This window comes from Mobula hypostoma, chromosome 18, assembly GCF_963921235.1.
Source record: "Mobula hypostoma chromosome 18, sMobHyp1.1, whole genome shotgun sequence".
NCBI lineage: Eukaryota > Metazoa > Chordata > Chondrichthyes > Myliobatiformes > Myliobatidae > Mobula > Mobula hypostoma.
Genome location: NC_086114.1, coordinates 63,407,965 through 63,420,977, shown reverse-complemented (window position 1 = coordinate 63,420,977; position 13,013 = coordinate 63,407,965). Strand labels below are relative to the sequence as shown.

At 47.9% G+C, this 13,013-nt stretch overlaps 1 protein-coding gene across 9 annotated transcripts in view; it reads left to right on the top strand.

Annotated features, from left to right (window-relative positions):
- Window positions 1-999: 999 nt before the first annotated feature.
- The window catches only part of ppip5k1a (diphosphoinositol pentakisphosphate kinase 1a), a 248,735-nt gene continuing 236,721 nt past the window's right edge, over window positions 1,000-13,013 (top strand). For 7 of the 9 annotated variants that reach the window (XM_063071008.1, XM_063071006.1, XM_063071004.1 and 4 more), the window contains exon 1: window positions 10,856-10,946. The gene's annotated coding sequence lies outside the window, so the exon portion shown is untranslated. Of the gene's footprint in view, window positions 1,121-10,855; window positions 10,972-13,013 lie in introns of those variants that run through there. The other 2 variants (XM_063071002.1, XM_063071003.1) reach the window with 2 other exon arrangements.

Below are 13,013 nucleotides of genomic sequence, written 5' to 3'. Positions count from 1 at the left end.
TTGCAAAGGGAGGTATTGATTTCCATGGATCTGGGCTTTGGGGCTAAGTTTGCAGATCAGCAAATGATGTTTGGTGATGAAGTGATGTAGGTGATTGATGTGGGTAGACTTGTGGATTTTAGTAAGGCTTTTGATGAGGTCCAACATAGTAGTCTCATCCAGAAGATAGAGATGCCTAGTATACACGGTGACTTGGCCATTTGGATTTGGAGTTGGTTTGCACATAGAAGATGGAGTGTCGTAGTCAATGGGAGGTACATTATCCTGGTTGAAGGTTGTCACTAGTGCTGTCCACGAGGATCCATACTGGAACCTCTGCTGCTTGTGAACATTACAAGCAACTTTGATGAAAAAGTAGTAAATTTGCAGCTGATACAAATAATGGTGGCATTACGAGGGAGTTAGATATGGCCCTCGTGGCTAAAGGGATCAGGGGGTATGGAGAGAAGGCAGATACAGGGTTCTGAGTTGGATGATCAGCCATGATCATACTGAATGGCGGTGCAGGCTCAAGGGGCCGAATGGCCTACTCCTGCATCAATTTTCTATGTTTCTATGTTTCTATGTAGTAGATTGCCAAAAGGTAAGGGGGGTGGTTTAGACTACTTACAGATATGGCTGGAGAAATGGCAAGTGGAGTTTAATCTGGACGGGTCTCAGGTGTTACACTTCATGGTAAAATACACAGTTAATGGCAGAACTTAACAGTGTCAATGTACAAAGGGATCTTGGAGTCCAAGTCCATAGCTCCCTTAAAGTGGCTGCACATGTTGATTGCATCATGAAGCAGGTGGATGGTCTAATTGCCTTTATCAGCTAAGGCATTAATGTAATCTAAAAAAAAATTGAGTTCAAGAGTCTGGAAATGATATTTATAAAACAAGGATGTGGAGGCTCTGGAGCAGGTGCAGAAGGCGTTTTCCAGGATGCTACATAGATTAGAGAGCATGTGCTATGAGGAGGGGTTGGACAAACTGTAAGTTATTTTCTCTGGAACAACAGAAGCAGAGGGGAGACCTGATGGAAGCTGATAGAAGTATTGATGAATTAAACAGATGGTCTCCTAATCTTACAGTCAAAACATCTAATGCTAGAGGGCATGCATTTAAGACAGGAGGGGGTAAGTTCAAAGGAGATATGTAGGGCATGCTTTTTTCACACTGAGTGGTGAGTGCCCGGAACGTTCTGTCAGGAATGGTATGAACGCAAATATAACGGCCTGTACTGTGTTGTAATGTTTTATGTTCTATTTTCTATGTTCTAAAACATTGTGGGCCAAAGAGCATTTAAGAGGTTAGTAGATAACTACATGAATGGAGGAATGTGGACGTGTAGCTAGAAAGGATTAGTTCAGTAGGTTTTTAATTACTAATTTAATTATCTAGGGGAATAGTTGAGGAAGCTTGGACATTTCTCTTTGGAGTGAAGGCGGATGAGAGGCAACTTGATAGAGGTGTGTATGATGATAAGTGGCATAGGTAGAGCAGACAGCCAGAGACTTTTTCTCAGAGTGGCAATGGCTAATATCAGAGTACATACTTTTAAGGTGCTTGGAAGAAAGCCAAGGAGGTAGTTTTTCTACGCAGTGTGGGAAGCACATGGAATTCTCTGCCGGGGTGGTGGTAGAGGCGAAGCATTAGAGACATTTAAGAGACGTGTGGATGAAAGAAAAATGGAGGGCTATGTGGGAGGGATTGATCTTGGAGCAGGTTTAAATGTTGCACAACATTGTGGGCTGAAGGGCCTGTACTGTGGTGTAATGTTTTATGTTCTATTTTCTAAGTTCTAAAACATTGTGGGCCAAAGAGCATTTTTCTCTGCTGTTCTCTAACCTTGAGGTACCTGTACCTCCTGGCTGACGGCAGCTTTCAGAAGAGAGCATGTCCTGGGCTGTGGGGTGCCCGATGCTGAATGTTTTCATCTCTTGTCGACGTCTGTGGAATTCTCTGCCCAATGAAGCAGCGGAGGCTACCCAATAAATATATTTAAGACAAGGTGGGATAGATTTTTGCGTAGTAAGGGAATAAAGGGTTATGGCGAAAAGGCAGGTAGGTGGAGATGAGTCCATGGTTAGATCAGTCATGATCTTACTGAGTGGCAGAGCAGATTTGACAGGCCAGATGGCCTACTCCTGCTCCTATTTCATATGTTCTTATGTCCATCGTGTGGGCAGACTTGCACCGGTAATGGAAATGACTGAGTCCAGCACAGCAAGGCGCGAAACATGAACCACTAGAAAACAGGTCACAATGAACAAGGAACAGAACACACTATGGTCCCTTCAGCCCATGATGTTGTGCTAACCTATATCGTCTGTTCGTTATGTGTAGGGCAGTTCTGGGGCCCTGCAGGCTACAGGCTCCGTCGCTCCTAGCTCCGATTCCAGCTCGGACCGAGATCCCAACACTTTCCAAACCGGAACCGCTCCTACTGCTGCTGGGTCCCACTGCCCACCTTACTCCCCCACTACCCTCTTTCCACCCAGCGACTCCCAAACTTCCCTCGACCCCTCATCGCCCCTCCATTTCTCTGATTCCTCATCCTCCCCTAACCCCACTCTCCCAGAATATCCCAACCCCCCTCTCCCTCCTGAGACCTCCCACCCTTCATTCTCCTCCGACCCCAGCCCCAACCCTTGCCGTGTCTTCACCATCCCCTCTGACCTTCCCCTCTCTGAGGCAGAATGTTCTGTCCTTAGCAAGGGCCTCACTTTTGTTCCCCTCCATCCACACCTCAGTGAGTTCCGTGCCCGCCATGACGCTGAACTCTTCTTCCATCGCCTATGTCTCCGAGCCTACTTCTTTGCAAAGGATTCCCCTCCCCCTACTGATGACCCCTTCTCCCGTCTTCGATCCTCCTCCTCCTCCTGGACACCCCGCCCGGGCCTTCTACCTGCACTCGCTCTCTTCATCTCCAACTGTCGCCGAGACATCAACCATCTCAACTTCACCACTCCTCTCTCCTGTTCCAACCTCACTCCCTCTGAACGCATTGCCCTCCACTCTCTCCACACTAATCCCAACCTCACCATCAAACCTGCTGGTGGTGCTGTAGTAGTCTGGCGGACGGACCTCTACCTTACTGAGGCAAAACGGCAGCTCTCTGACACCACCTCTTACTTACCCCTGGAACAGGACCCCACCAAAAAACATCAAACCATTGTCTCCTGCACCATCACCGCCCTTATCAACTCCGGAGACCTTCCATCCTCAGCCACTAAACTCATAATTCCCACACCCCGTACCGCTCGGTTTTACCTTCTCCCCAAGATCCACAAACCTAACTGTCCTGGTAGACCCATAGTTTCTGCCTGCTCCTGTCCCACCGAACTTGTATCTGCCTACCTGGACTCCATTTTGTCACCCATAGTTCAGTCCCACCCCACCTACATCCAGGATACATCCCACGCCCTCCATCTCTTCAATAACTTCCAGTTCCCTGGTCCCAACCGCTTCATTTTCACTATGGATGTCCAATCCCTATACACCTCCATTCCCCATCAAGAAGGCCTCAAAGCCCTCCGCTACTTCCTAGATTTTAGAGCTCACCAGTTCCCCACCACCACTACCCTCCTCCGGTTGGCGGAACTGGTTCTCACACTTAATAACTTCTCTTTTGGCTCTTCCCACTTTCTTCAGACTAAAGATGTAGCTATGGAAACTCGCATGGGACCCAGCTACGCCTGCCTCTTCGTTGTTATGTGGAACAGTCTGTACTCCAGACCTATTCTGGTACTGCTCCCCAACTTTTCCTTCGGTACATTGACGACTACATTGGTGCTGCTTCCTGCACCCATGCTGAGCTCGTCAATTTCATCGACTTTACTTCAAACTTCCATCCAGCCCTCAAATTCACTTACTCTATCTCGGACACTTCTCTCCCCTTTCTCGATGTCTCGGTCTCCATCTCTGGAGACAGACTGTCCACTGACATCTTCTACAAGCCCACTGACTCTCATAACTACCTCGACTATACCTCTTCCCACCCCGCCACATGCAAAAATGCCATTCCCTATTCCCAGTTCCCCCCCCTCCGCCGCATCTGCTCCGAGGATGAGGCTTTTCGTTCCAGGACATCTCAAATGTCGTCTTTCTTTAAGGATCGTGGTTTCCCTTCTGCTGTCATCAATGATGCCCTCACCCGCATCTCCTCCATTTCCTGCACTTCGGCCCTCACCCCATCCTCCCACCACCACAACAGGGACAGAGTTCCCCTTGTCCTCACCTACCACCCCACCAGCCTCCGGATCCAGCACATTATCCTCCGCAACTTCCGCCACCTTCAACAGAACCCCACCACTATTCACATCTTTCCCTCTCCAGCCCTCTCCGCTTTCCACAGGGATCGGTCCCTCCGCGACTCCCTTATCCACACGTCCATCCCCACTGATCTCCCACCCGGCACTTATCCCTGTAAGCGTAAGTGCTACACCTGTCCCTACACCTCCTCTCTTGCAACCATTCAGGACCCCAAACAGTCCTTCCAGGTGAGACAACGGTTCACTTGTGAGTCTGTTGGGGTCATCTATTGCATCCAGTGCTCCCGGTGCGGCCTCCTCTACATCGGTGAAACCCGACACAGATTGGGGGACCACTTTGTAGAGCACCTCCACTCTGTCCGCAGCAACAGACAGGATCTCCCGGTAGCCACCCACTTCAACTCTGCTTCCCATTCCCATTCAGATATGTCCATACATGGCCTCCTCTACTGCCATGATGAGGCTAAACTCAGGTTGGAGGAGCAAAACCTCATATACCGCCTAGGTAGTCTCCAGCCCCTTGGTATGAACATAGAATTCTCCAACTTCCGGTAATTCTCTCCCCCTCCCTTCCTCTATCCCTATTTGACTCTACCCCCTCCCCCAGCTCCCTCATGGTTCCGTCTCCTTCTTCTACCACCCATTATTTTCAGGGCTATGATGTCAATGCTTCCCCTCCCCCACCCCTTTGTCTTTCAAATTACTGGGCTATCGACTGACGTTACAATCAATCTTCAAATCCTTCCCCATCTTTCATTCTTCAGTCCTGACAAAGGGTTCCGGCCCGAAACATCGACTCATCGTTTGTGACTGATGCTGCCTGACCTGCTGAGTTCATCCAGTGTACTGAAAGTGTTGCTTTGATCTTTTACAGCAACTGCAGATTATTTTGTGTTTACAATTCGTTATGTGTGGTGTCGTATGATGTGGGTGATCATTGTCTTTCCATGATCATAATTGTTCTTGGCAAATTTTTCTTCAGAAGTGGCTTGCCATTGGCTTCTTCTGGGCAGTGTCTTTACAAGATAGGGTGAGCCCAGCTCAGAAATTGCCTGACATCAGTGGTCGCATAAACAGGACTTGTGATAGGCACCGGCTGCTCGTACGACCAACTACCACCTGCCCCCATGCTTTACATGACCATGAACAGAGGGACTAAGCAAAGCTACACCTTGCCCTAGGGTGGCCTGCAGGCTAGCGGAGGGAAGGAGCATCTTACACCTCCTTTGGCTCAGGTTGGCGTGGTGACCTATGTAAACCACTTTCAATCTCGCCCTTTCCTCCTACACAGCCCCAGTTTTCTTACATCCATCCATGTGCCGATCTAAGAGTCTCTTAATTACCCCTGTTTTATCAGCCTCTACCACCAAGCACTCACCGCTGTCTATGTGAACACCTACCTCTTGACAACTCCCCTAAAATTTCTTCCACTCAACTTAAAAGGATGTCCTCTGATATTGGTTATGACCACCTGGAAAAAAAGAAGCTGGCTGTCCATACTGTCCATGCTTCTTACTGTATAAACTTATACACCTCTATCAAGTTGCCTCTCATCCTCCTTTGCTCCAAAGAGAAAAGCCCTGGCTCACTCAACCTTGCCTCATAAGAATTCTCTCTAATCTAGGCAGCCTCCTGGCAAATCTTCTCTGCACACTCTCTAAACCTTCCTATAATGAGATGACCAGAACTGAACTCTGTACTGCCAGTGTGGTCTAACCAGATTTATAGAGCTACAATATTACCTCTCGGCTCTTGAACCTAATCCCCCAAATAATGAAGGCCAACTCACCATAGACCTTCTTAACCACCCTATCAACTTTGAGGGATCTATGGACGTGGACCCCAAGATCGCTCTGTTCCTCCACACCACTAAAAATCCTGCAATTACCCTTGTATTCCATCATCAAGTTCAACCTTCCAAAGCATATTACTTTTCTGGAATGGCCTCTAGCTGCCAGTTCTCTGCCCCAATGTCCTGTTGTAACCTACTGTCTGATAACCTTTTACACTATCCACAACACCACCAACCTTCCTGTCATCTGCAAGCTTACTAGTCACCCTTCCACTTCCTCATCCAAGTCATTTATAAAAATAACAGAGTAGGAGTCCCAGAACAGATCCCTGTGCAACACTATTAGTCACTGGCCTTCAGGCAGAAATACACTCCGTCTCCTACCATGCTCTGCCTTCCTAGGACAATGCAATTCCTATTTCACACCAAGAAGTTTTCATGGATCCCTTGCCTCATGACTTTCTGAATGGTTGCACGGGAGGTCGGGTTTCTCAAGACACCTTGAGCAGGACATTAACTTCCGAACAAGAGGAATTAAGGAAATCTCGCAGTTCCAGTGTCTCAGGTTCAATCCGAACCTCAGATGTTCCGTGTTCAGAACATGTTTATCCTTTTCCATGGTCGCGAGAACTCCCTCAGGATACTTTGGTTTCCCCCAAAATGCAAAGGTATGCAGTGTGCAGGTGGGTGGTAGAACCTGTCCAGGTTGAAGAGAAAATAGTGTAGGATCAGAATAAAGTGTCTGTTTGATGGCCCGTACTGACTCACCGGGTAAAGGGCCTATTTCTGTGTTTATGTGGCTCTATGATTCTATGACATTTCTCTTGAGTTGGAAGGTTTCCAGGGCGCAGGCCTGGGCAGGGTTGTATGGAGGACCGGCAGTTGCTCATGCTGCAAGTCTCCCCTCTCCACGCCACCAATGTAGTCCAAAGGAAGGGCACTAGCACCCATACAGCTTGGCACCGGTGTCATCACAGAGCAATGTGTGGTTAAGTGCCTTGCTCAAGGACCCAACACGCTGCCTCAGCTGAGGCTCGAACTAGTGACCTTCAGATCACTAGACCGATGCCTTAACCACTTTGCCACATGCCACACTTGTTTGAGTTAACAACCCAAGCAACCTAAGGATGTGCTGGATGCAGTCTACAAGTGACACCACACATTTTGGAGCCAACATAGCATGCCCACAATGTTCAGTAGAAGGACAACACTTCATCTGGGAATCTGTTGGGGCCATCTATTGTATTCAGAGTTACCGGTGGGGCCTCTTCTATATCGGTGAGACCTGACATAGACTACGGGGAGTGCTTTGTCAAGCACCTTCACTCCATTTCCAAAAGACAGGATTTCCTGGTGACCATCCATTTTAATTCCATTCCCTATTCCCTTTCCAACATGTCGGTCCCTGGACTCATTTTCTAACACGATGAGGCCACTCTCAGGTTGGAGGAGCAACATCTCATATTATGTCTGGGTAGCCTCCAACCTGACAGAATGAACATTGATTTCTCTAACTTCAGTTAATTTCTTCTCCCTCCCTCTTCTCTCTTCTTCCATTCCCTATTCTGGTTCTCCTTTGAACTGCCCATCAATACCCTCTGGTGCCCCTCCCCCTTCTCCTTCTTCCAGGCTCCATTCTCCTCTCCTATTAGATTCTTCAGCCCTTAGCTCTTCTGCTTCTCACTTCATCCCCACCTCCTTCCCACCTACTTACCTTTCCCTTCACCTGGCCTCACTTATCATCCTCCAGCTTGTATTTCTTTTCCTCTTCAGTGGTTAGGTAGGATGTTGACCATTAGTTTGGACTAGTGGGTGGATGGGATGGTGACCATTGGTTTGGAAATCGCAAACAACAGGAATTCTGCAGATGCTGGAAATTCAAGCAACACACATCAAAATTGCTGGTAAACGCAGTAGGCCAGGCAGCATCTCTAGGAGGAGGTACAGTCGACGTTTCAGGCCGAGACCCTTCATCAGGACTAACTGAAGGAAGAGATAGTAAGAGATTTGAAAGTGGGAGGGGGAGGGGGAGATCCAAAATGATAGGAGAAGACAGGAGGGGGAGGGATGGAGCCAAGAGCTGGACAGGTGATTGGCAAAAGGGATATGAGAGGATCAAGGGACAGGAGGTCCGGGGAGAAAGACAAGGGGGGGGGAACCAGAGGATGGGCAAGGGGTATAGTCAGAGGGACAGAGGGAGAAAAAGGAGAGTGAGAGAAAGAATGTGTGTATAAAAATAAATAACGGATGGGGTACGAGGGAGAGGTGGGGCATTAGCGGAAGTTAGAGAAGTCAATGTTCATGCCATCAGGTTGGAGGCTACCCAGACGGAATATAAGGTGTTGTTCCTCCAACCTGAGTGTGGCTTCATCTTTACAGTAGAGGAGGCCGTGGATAGACATGTCAGAATGGGAATGGGATGTGGAATTAAAATGTGTGGCCACTGGGAAATCCTGCTTTCTCTGGCGGACAGAGCGTAGGTGTTCAGCAAAGCGGTCTCCCAGTCTGCGTCGGGTCTCGCCAATATATATGGCAAATCGGGAGCACCGGACGCAGTATATCACCCCAGCCGACTCACAGGTGAAGTGTCGCCTCACCTGGAAGGACTGTTTGGGGCCCTGAATGGTGGTAAGGGAGGAAGTGTAAGGGCATGTGTAGCACTTGTTCCGCTTACAAGGATAAGTGCCAGGAGGGAGATCAGTGGGGAGGGATGGGGGGGAGGAATGGACAAGGGAGTCGTGTAGGGAGTGATCCCTGCGGAAAGCAGAGAGACGGGGGGGAGGGAAAGATGTGCTTAGTGGTGGGATCCCGTTGGAGGTGGCTGAAGTTACGGAGAATAATATGTTGGACCTGGAGGCTGGTGGGGTGGTAGGTGAGGACCCTATTCCTAGTGGGGTGGCGGGAGGATGGAGTGAGAGCAGATGTACGTGAAATGGGGGAGATGCGTTTGAGAGCAGAGTTGATAGTGGAGGAAGGGAAGCCCCTTTCTTTCAAAAAGGAAGACATCTCCCTTGTCCTGGAATGAAAAGCCTCATCCTGAGAGCAGATGCGGCGGAGACGAAGGAATTGCGAGAAGGGGATGGCATTTTTGCAAGACACAGGGTGAGAAGAGGAATAGTCCAGATAGCTGTGAGAGTCAGTAGGCTTATAGTAGACATCAGTGGATAAGCTGTCTCCAGAGACAGAGACAGAAAGATCTAGAAAGGGGAGGGAGGTGTCGGAAATGGACCAGGTAAACTTGAGGGCAGGGTGAAAGTTGGAGGCAAAGTTAATAAAGTCAACGAGCTCAGCATGCGTGCAGGAAGCAGCGCCAATGCAGTCGTCGATGTAGCGAAGGAAAAGTGGGGGACAGATACCAGAATAGGCTGGTCCTCACCTACCACCCCAACAGCCTGCAGGTCCAACATATTATTCTCCGTAACTTCCGCCACCTCCAACGGGATCCCACCACTAAGCACATCTTTCCCTCCCCCCCTCTGCTTTCCGCAGGGATCGCTCCCTACGTGACTCCCTTGTCCATTCATCCCCTCCATCCCTCCCCACTGATCTCACTCCTGGCACTTATCCTTGTAGGCGGAACAAGTGCTACACATGCCCTTACACTTCTTCCCTTACCACCATTCAGAGCCCCAAACAGTCCTTCCAGGTGAGGCGACACTTCACCTGTGAGTCGACTGGGGTGATATACTGCGTCCGGTGCTCCCGATGTGGCCTTTTATATATTGGCGAGACCCGACGCAGACTGGGAGACCGCTTTGCTGAACACCTATGCTCTGTCCGCCAGAGAAAGCAGGATCTCCCAGTGGCCACACATTTTAATTCCACATCCCATTCCCATTCTGACATGTCTATCCATGGCCTCCTCTACTGTAAAGATGAAGCCACACTCAGGTTGGAGGAACAACACCTTATATTCTGTCTGGGTAGCCTCCAACCTGATGGCATGAACATTGACTTCTCTAACTTCTGCTAATGCCCCACCTCCCCCTCGTACCCCATCCGTTATTTATTTTTATACACACATTCTTTCTCTCACTCTCCTTTTTTTCCCTCTGTCCCTCTGACTATACCCCTTGCCCATCCTCTGGTTCCCCCCACCTTGGCTTTCTCCCTGGACCTCCTGTCCCTTGATCCTCTCATATCCCTTTTGCCAATCACCTGTCCAGCTCTTGGCTCCATCCCTCCCCCTCCTGTCTTCTCCTATCATTTTGGATCTCCCCCTCCCCCTCCCACTTTCAAATCTCTTACTAACTCTTCCTTCAGTTAGTCCTGATGAAGGGTCTCGGCCTGAAACGTCGACTGTACCTCCTCCTAGAGATGCTGCCTGGCCTGCTGCGTTTACCAGCAATTTTGATGTGTGTTCATTGGTTTGGAAATAGTGGGTGGTTTGGGTATTGACAATTGGTTTGGACTAGTGGGTGGAGAGGATGTTGACCATTAGTTTGGACTAGTGGGTGGATGAAATGGTGACCATTGGTTTGGAAATAGTGGGTTGATGGGGTGCTGACAATTGGTTTGGACTAGTGGGTGGAGGGGTGCTGACAATTGGTTTGGACTAAAGGATGGATAGGATAGTGTCCATTACTGGGTTTGGGCCAGCGGATGGTGTCAATTAGGTTTGTGGTTGTAATTATGGCTCCATGCCACTAACCGGCCGACTGGCGCTGTTTTCCGGTAGCCTGCTCGCACTGGCTGGTTGTGTGTCAGCCCCGCCTCCGGACTACTGGGCGCTGCGAGGTTAGGGTGTCAATCATTGGGCAGGCGACTTCCGGTATTGGCCGGCAGGTTGTTAGGGGCGTTTCTAACCGGGGCCTAAATGCCGAGTGAAGGCGGCAACATGGAGGCGGCGGAGAGTGAGGACAACTTAGCTCGGAGATGAAGCATTTCGGCTGTGAAGTGAGTGTTTAGTCTTTAAACAGCTGTGAGTGGATTCAATGTGTTCTTTTAAAGCCAGTGAGCAAAATTTTGGAATAAATCATTTTCTAAGGTCGAGTTAACACTGTTTTTAACCATGAATCAATTTTATTTCTTAAAGCTGACAGTGTGTGCCTTAACTTGTAATTAGGAGTCGGAGTGCAATGATAGGTGTTGTACATTGGTGCCAAAGAATGGTGACCATAGCCTTTGTACGTTGCTGCATAAAGGGAGTTTGAACCTCACATACCATTTGGTGGTGGCTTATTAGATTAGTAAATGGGGTTATTAATATCACATGTACTGAGGTACAGTGAAAAACTTTGTTTTGCATGTAATCTGTACAGATCATTTCTGTTACATCAGCCCAGAGGTAGTATGAGGGAAAATAATAACAATGCAGTATAAAGTGTTACAGCTACAGAGAAAGTGCAGGCAGACAGTACAGTACAAGGTTATAATGAGTTGGATTGTGAGGCCAAGGGTCCATCTTATGGTATTAGAGGACTGTTTCATAGTCCCTTAACAGTGGGATAGATGCTGTCCTTGAGCCTGGTGGTACCTGCCTTTGGGCTTTTGTGTCTGCTGCCCAGTGGGGGGGGGGGGCAGCATGCAGTAGGGTGAAAAGAGAATGTATGGGGTGGGTGGAGTTTTTGATTATTGTTGGCTTTACAAATCTGTATCCAAAATGGTGCATGCCAGCCTTCAGATGTGAAGATGTGGATGCTACTGTGTTTGGAGCCTCCTTGTCACCAGGGTCTTGCATTCTGAGGGGTATTTTAGCCTGATGGTGAGTTAAATGACATTGGATATTACTTTAATCTCTATTTGTGTTGGCTTGAAGCAAGTGAAATAATCGTGGCTCTGCAAATTAGTTTCATATTTGCTTCAACAGTATCTTTACAGAGCTGCCAATTTTCTTTTTTTTAAAATAGTTTAATTCTGTAGCTGTATGACTGTGACAGGTGTTTGAAGTTTTATGGCACTTGTTTTTTTAGGCTATGTTTTTTTTCAGAATCTTTTGCTTTGCCAGCATAATCATAAACAGGAAGTGAGCATCGCGATCTTCAGCTTGGCTCATGAAAACAAGGCTAAGCTCAGTGCATTGTAAGGGAAATAGTTTGAATCATTTTGAGTGTGATAAGTGCGTAAATTTTTAAGCTTCCATAATTTGCTAACAAAAGTATAGGAGGGAAATTTTAAAAATCTGGCTGAACGGTGTCACATCGAGAACCATTTACCCAGTGTCAGCAAGACCAAAGAGCTGATTATCGACTACAGGAGGAGATAGGTCCTCTTCAAGGGATCAGAGGTGGAGAGGGTCAGTAGCTTTAAATTCCTTGGCATCATCATTTCAGAGGATTTTCCCTGGGACAAGCACATAAGTGCCTTACAGCACCACCTCTAATTTCTTAGAAGTTTGGGCAGATCCATCATGTCATTTAAAACTTTGACAAAACTTCAATAGATGCACAGTGGAAAGTAAATGTGACTTTGTAGATGTAGTTAGTCTGAATTAAGTTGTTGATTTAACTGTTTGCAGATCTTGATTTGCACAACGCTTTGTTACCACATTCATTCATATAGTTGTGATTATATCGTTTATCTTTAGGCAATTTCTTGGGGTAGAGGATGACTTGATTTTGCTGCAGTTCAGTCGGTTCTGAAGTGGCAAATGACTCCAGTGTGGAATCCAGAGACACTATTGGGTGGAGTTTGATGGGACATTTGCAGCAGATTGTTCTGTACTCTCTTCCCTGTTTATGATTTACCTCAATGTGGAAAGACCTGAAATGCTCGGTGCCTACCAATTTTTTTTTCTTCACCATCTTCAGCTGTTATTTTGGGCCAGGGCCTTCATAATTTGAGGATGTTGTTTTCTTTTCCAAGAATGGTTTGAGGATATCCTTGGTGTTTTCTCAGTTCTTCTGGGAATGGTGTGCTATGGTGGAACTTCAGTTTTGGGAGCTTGTCGAGTACAGGGGTGGTTGCCCTCCAGAGCTGGTTGAGTGTGACGCGAACATCTTTGTTTGTCTTGGAGATGGTGTT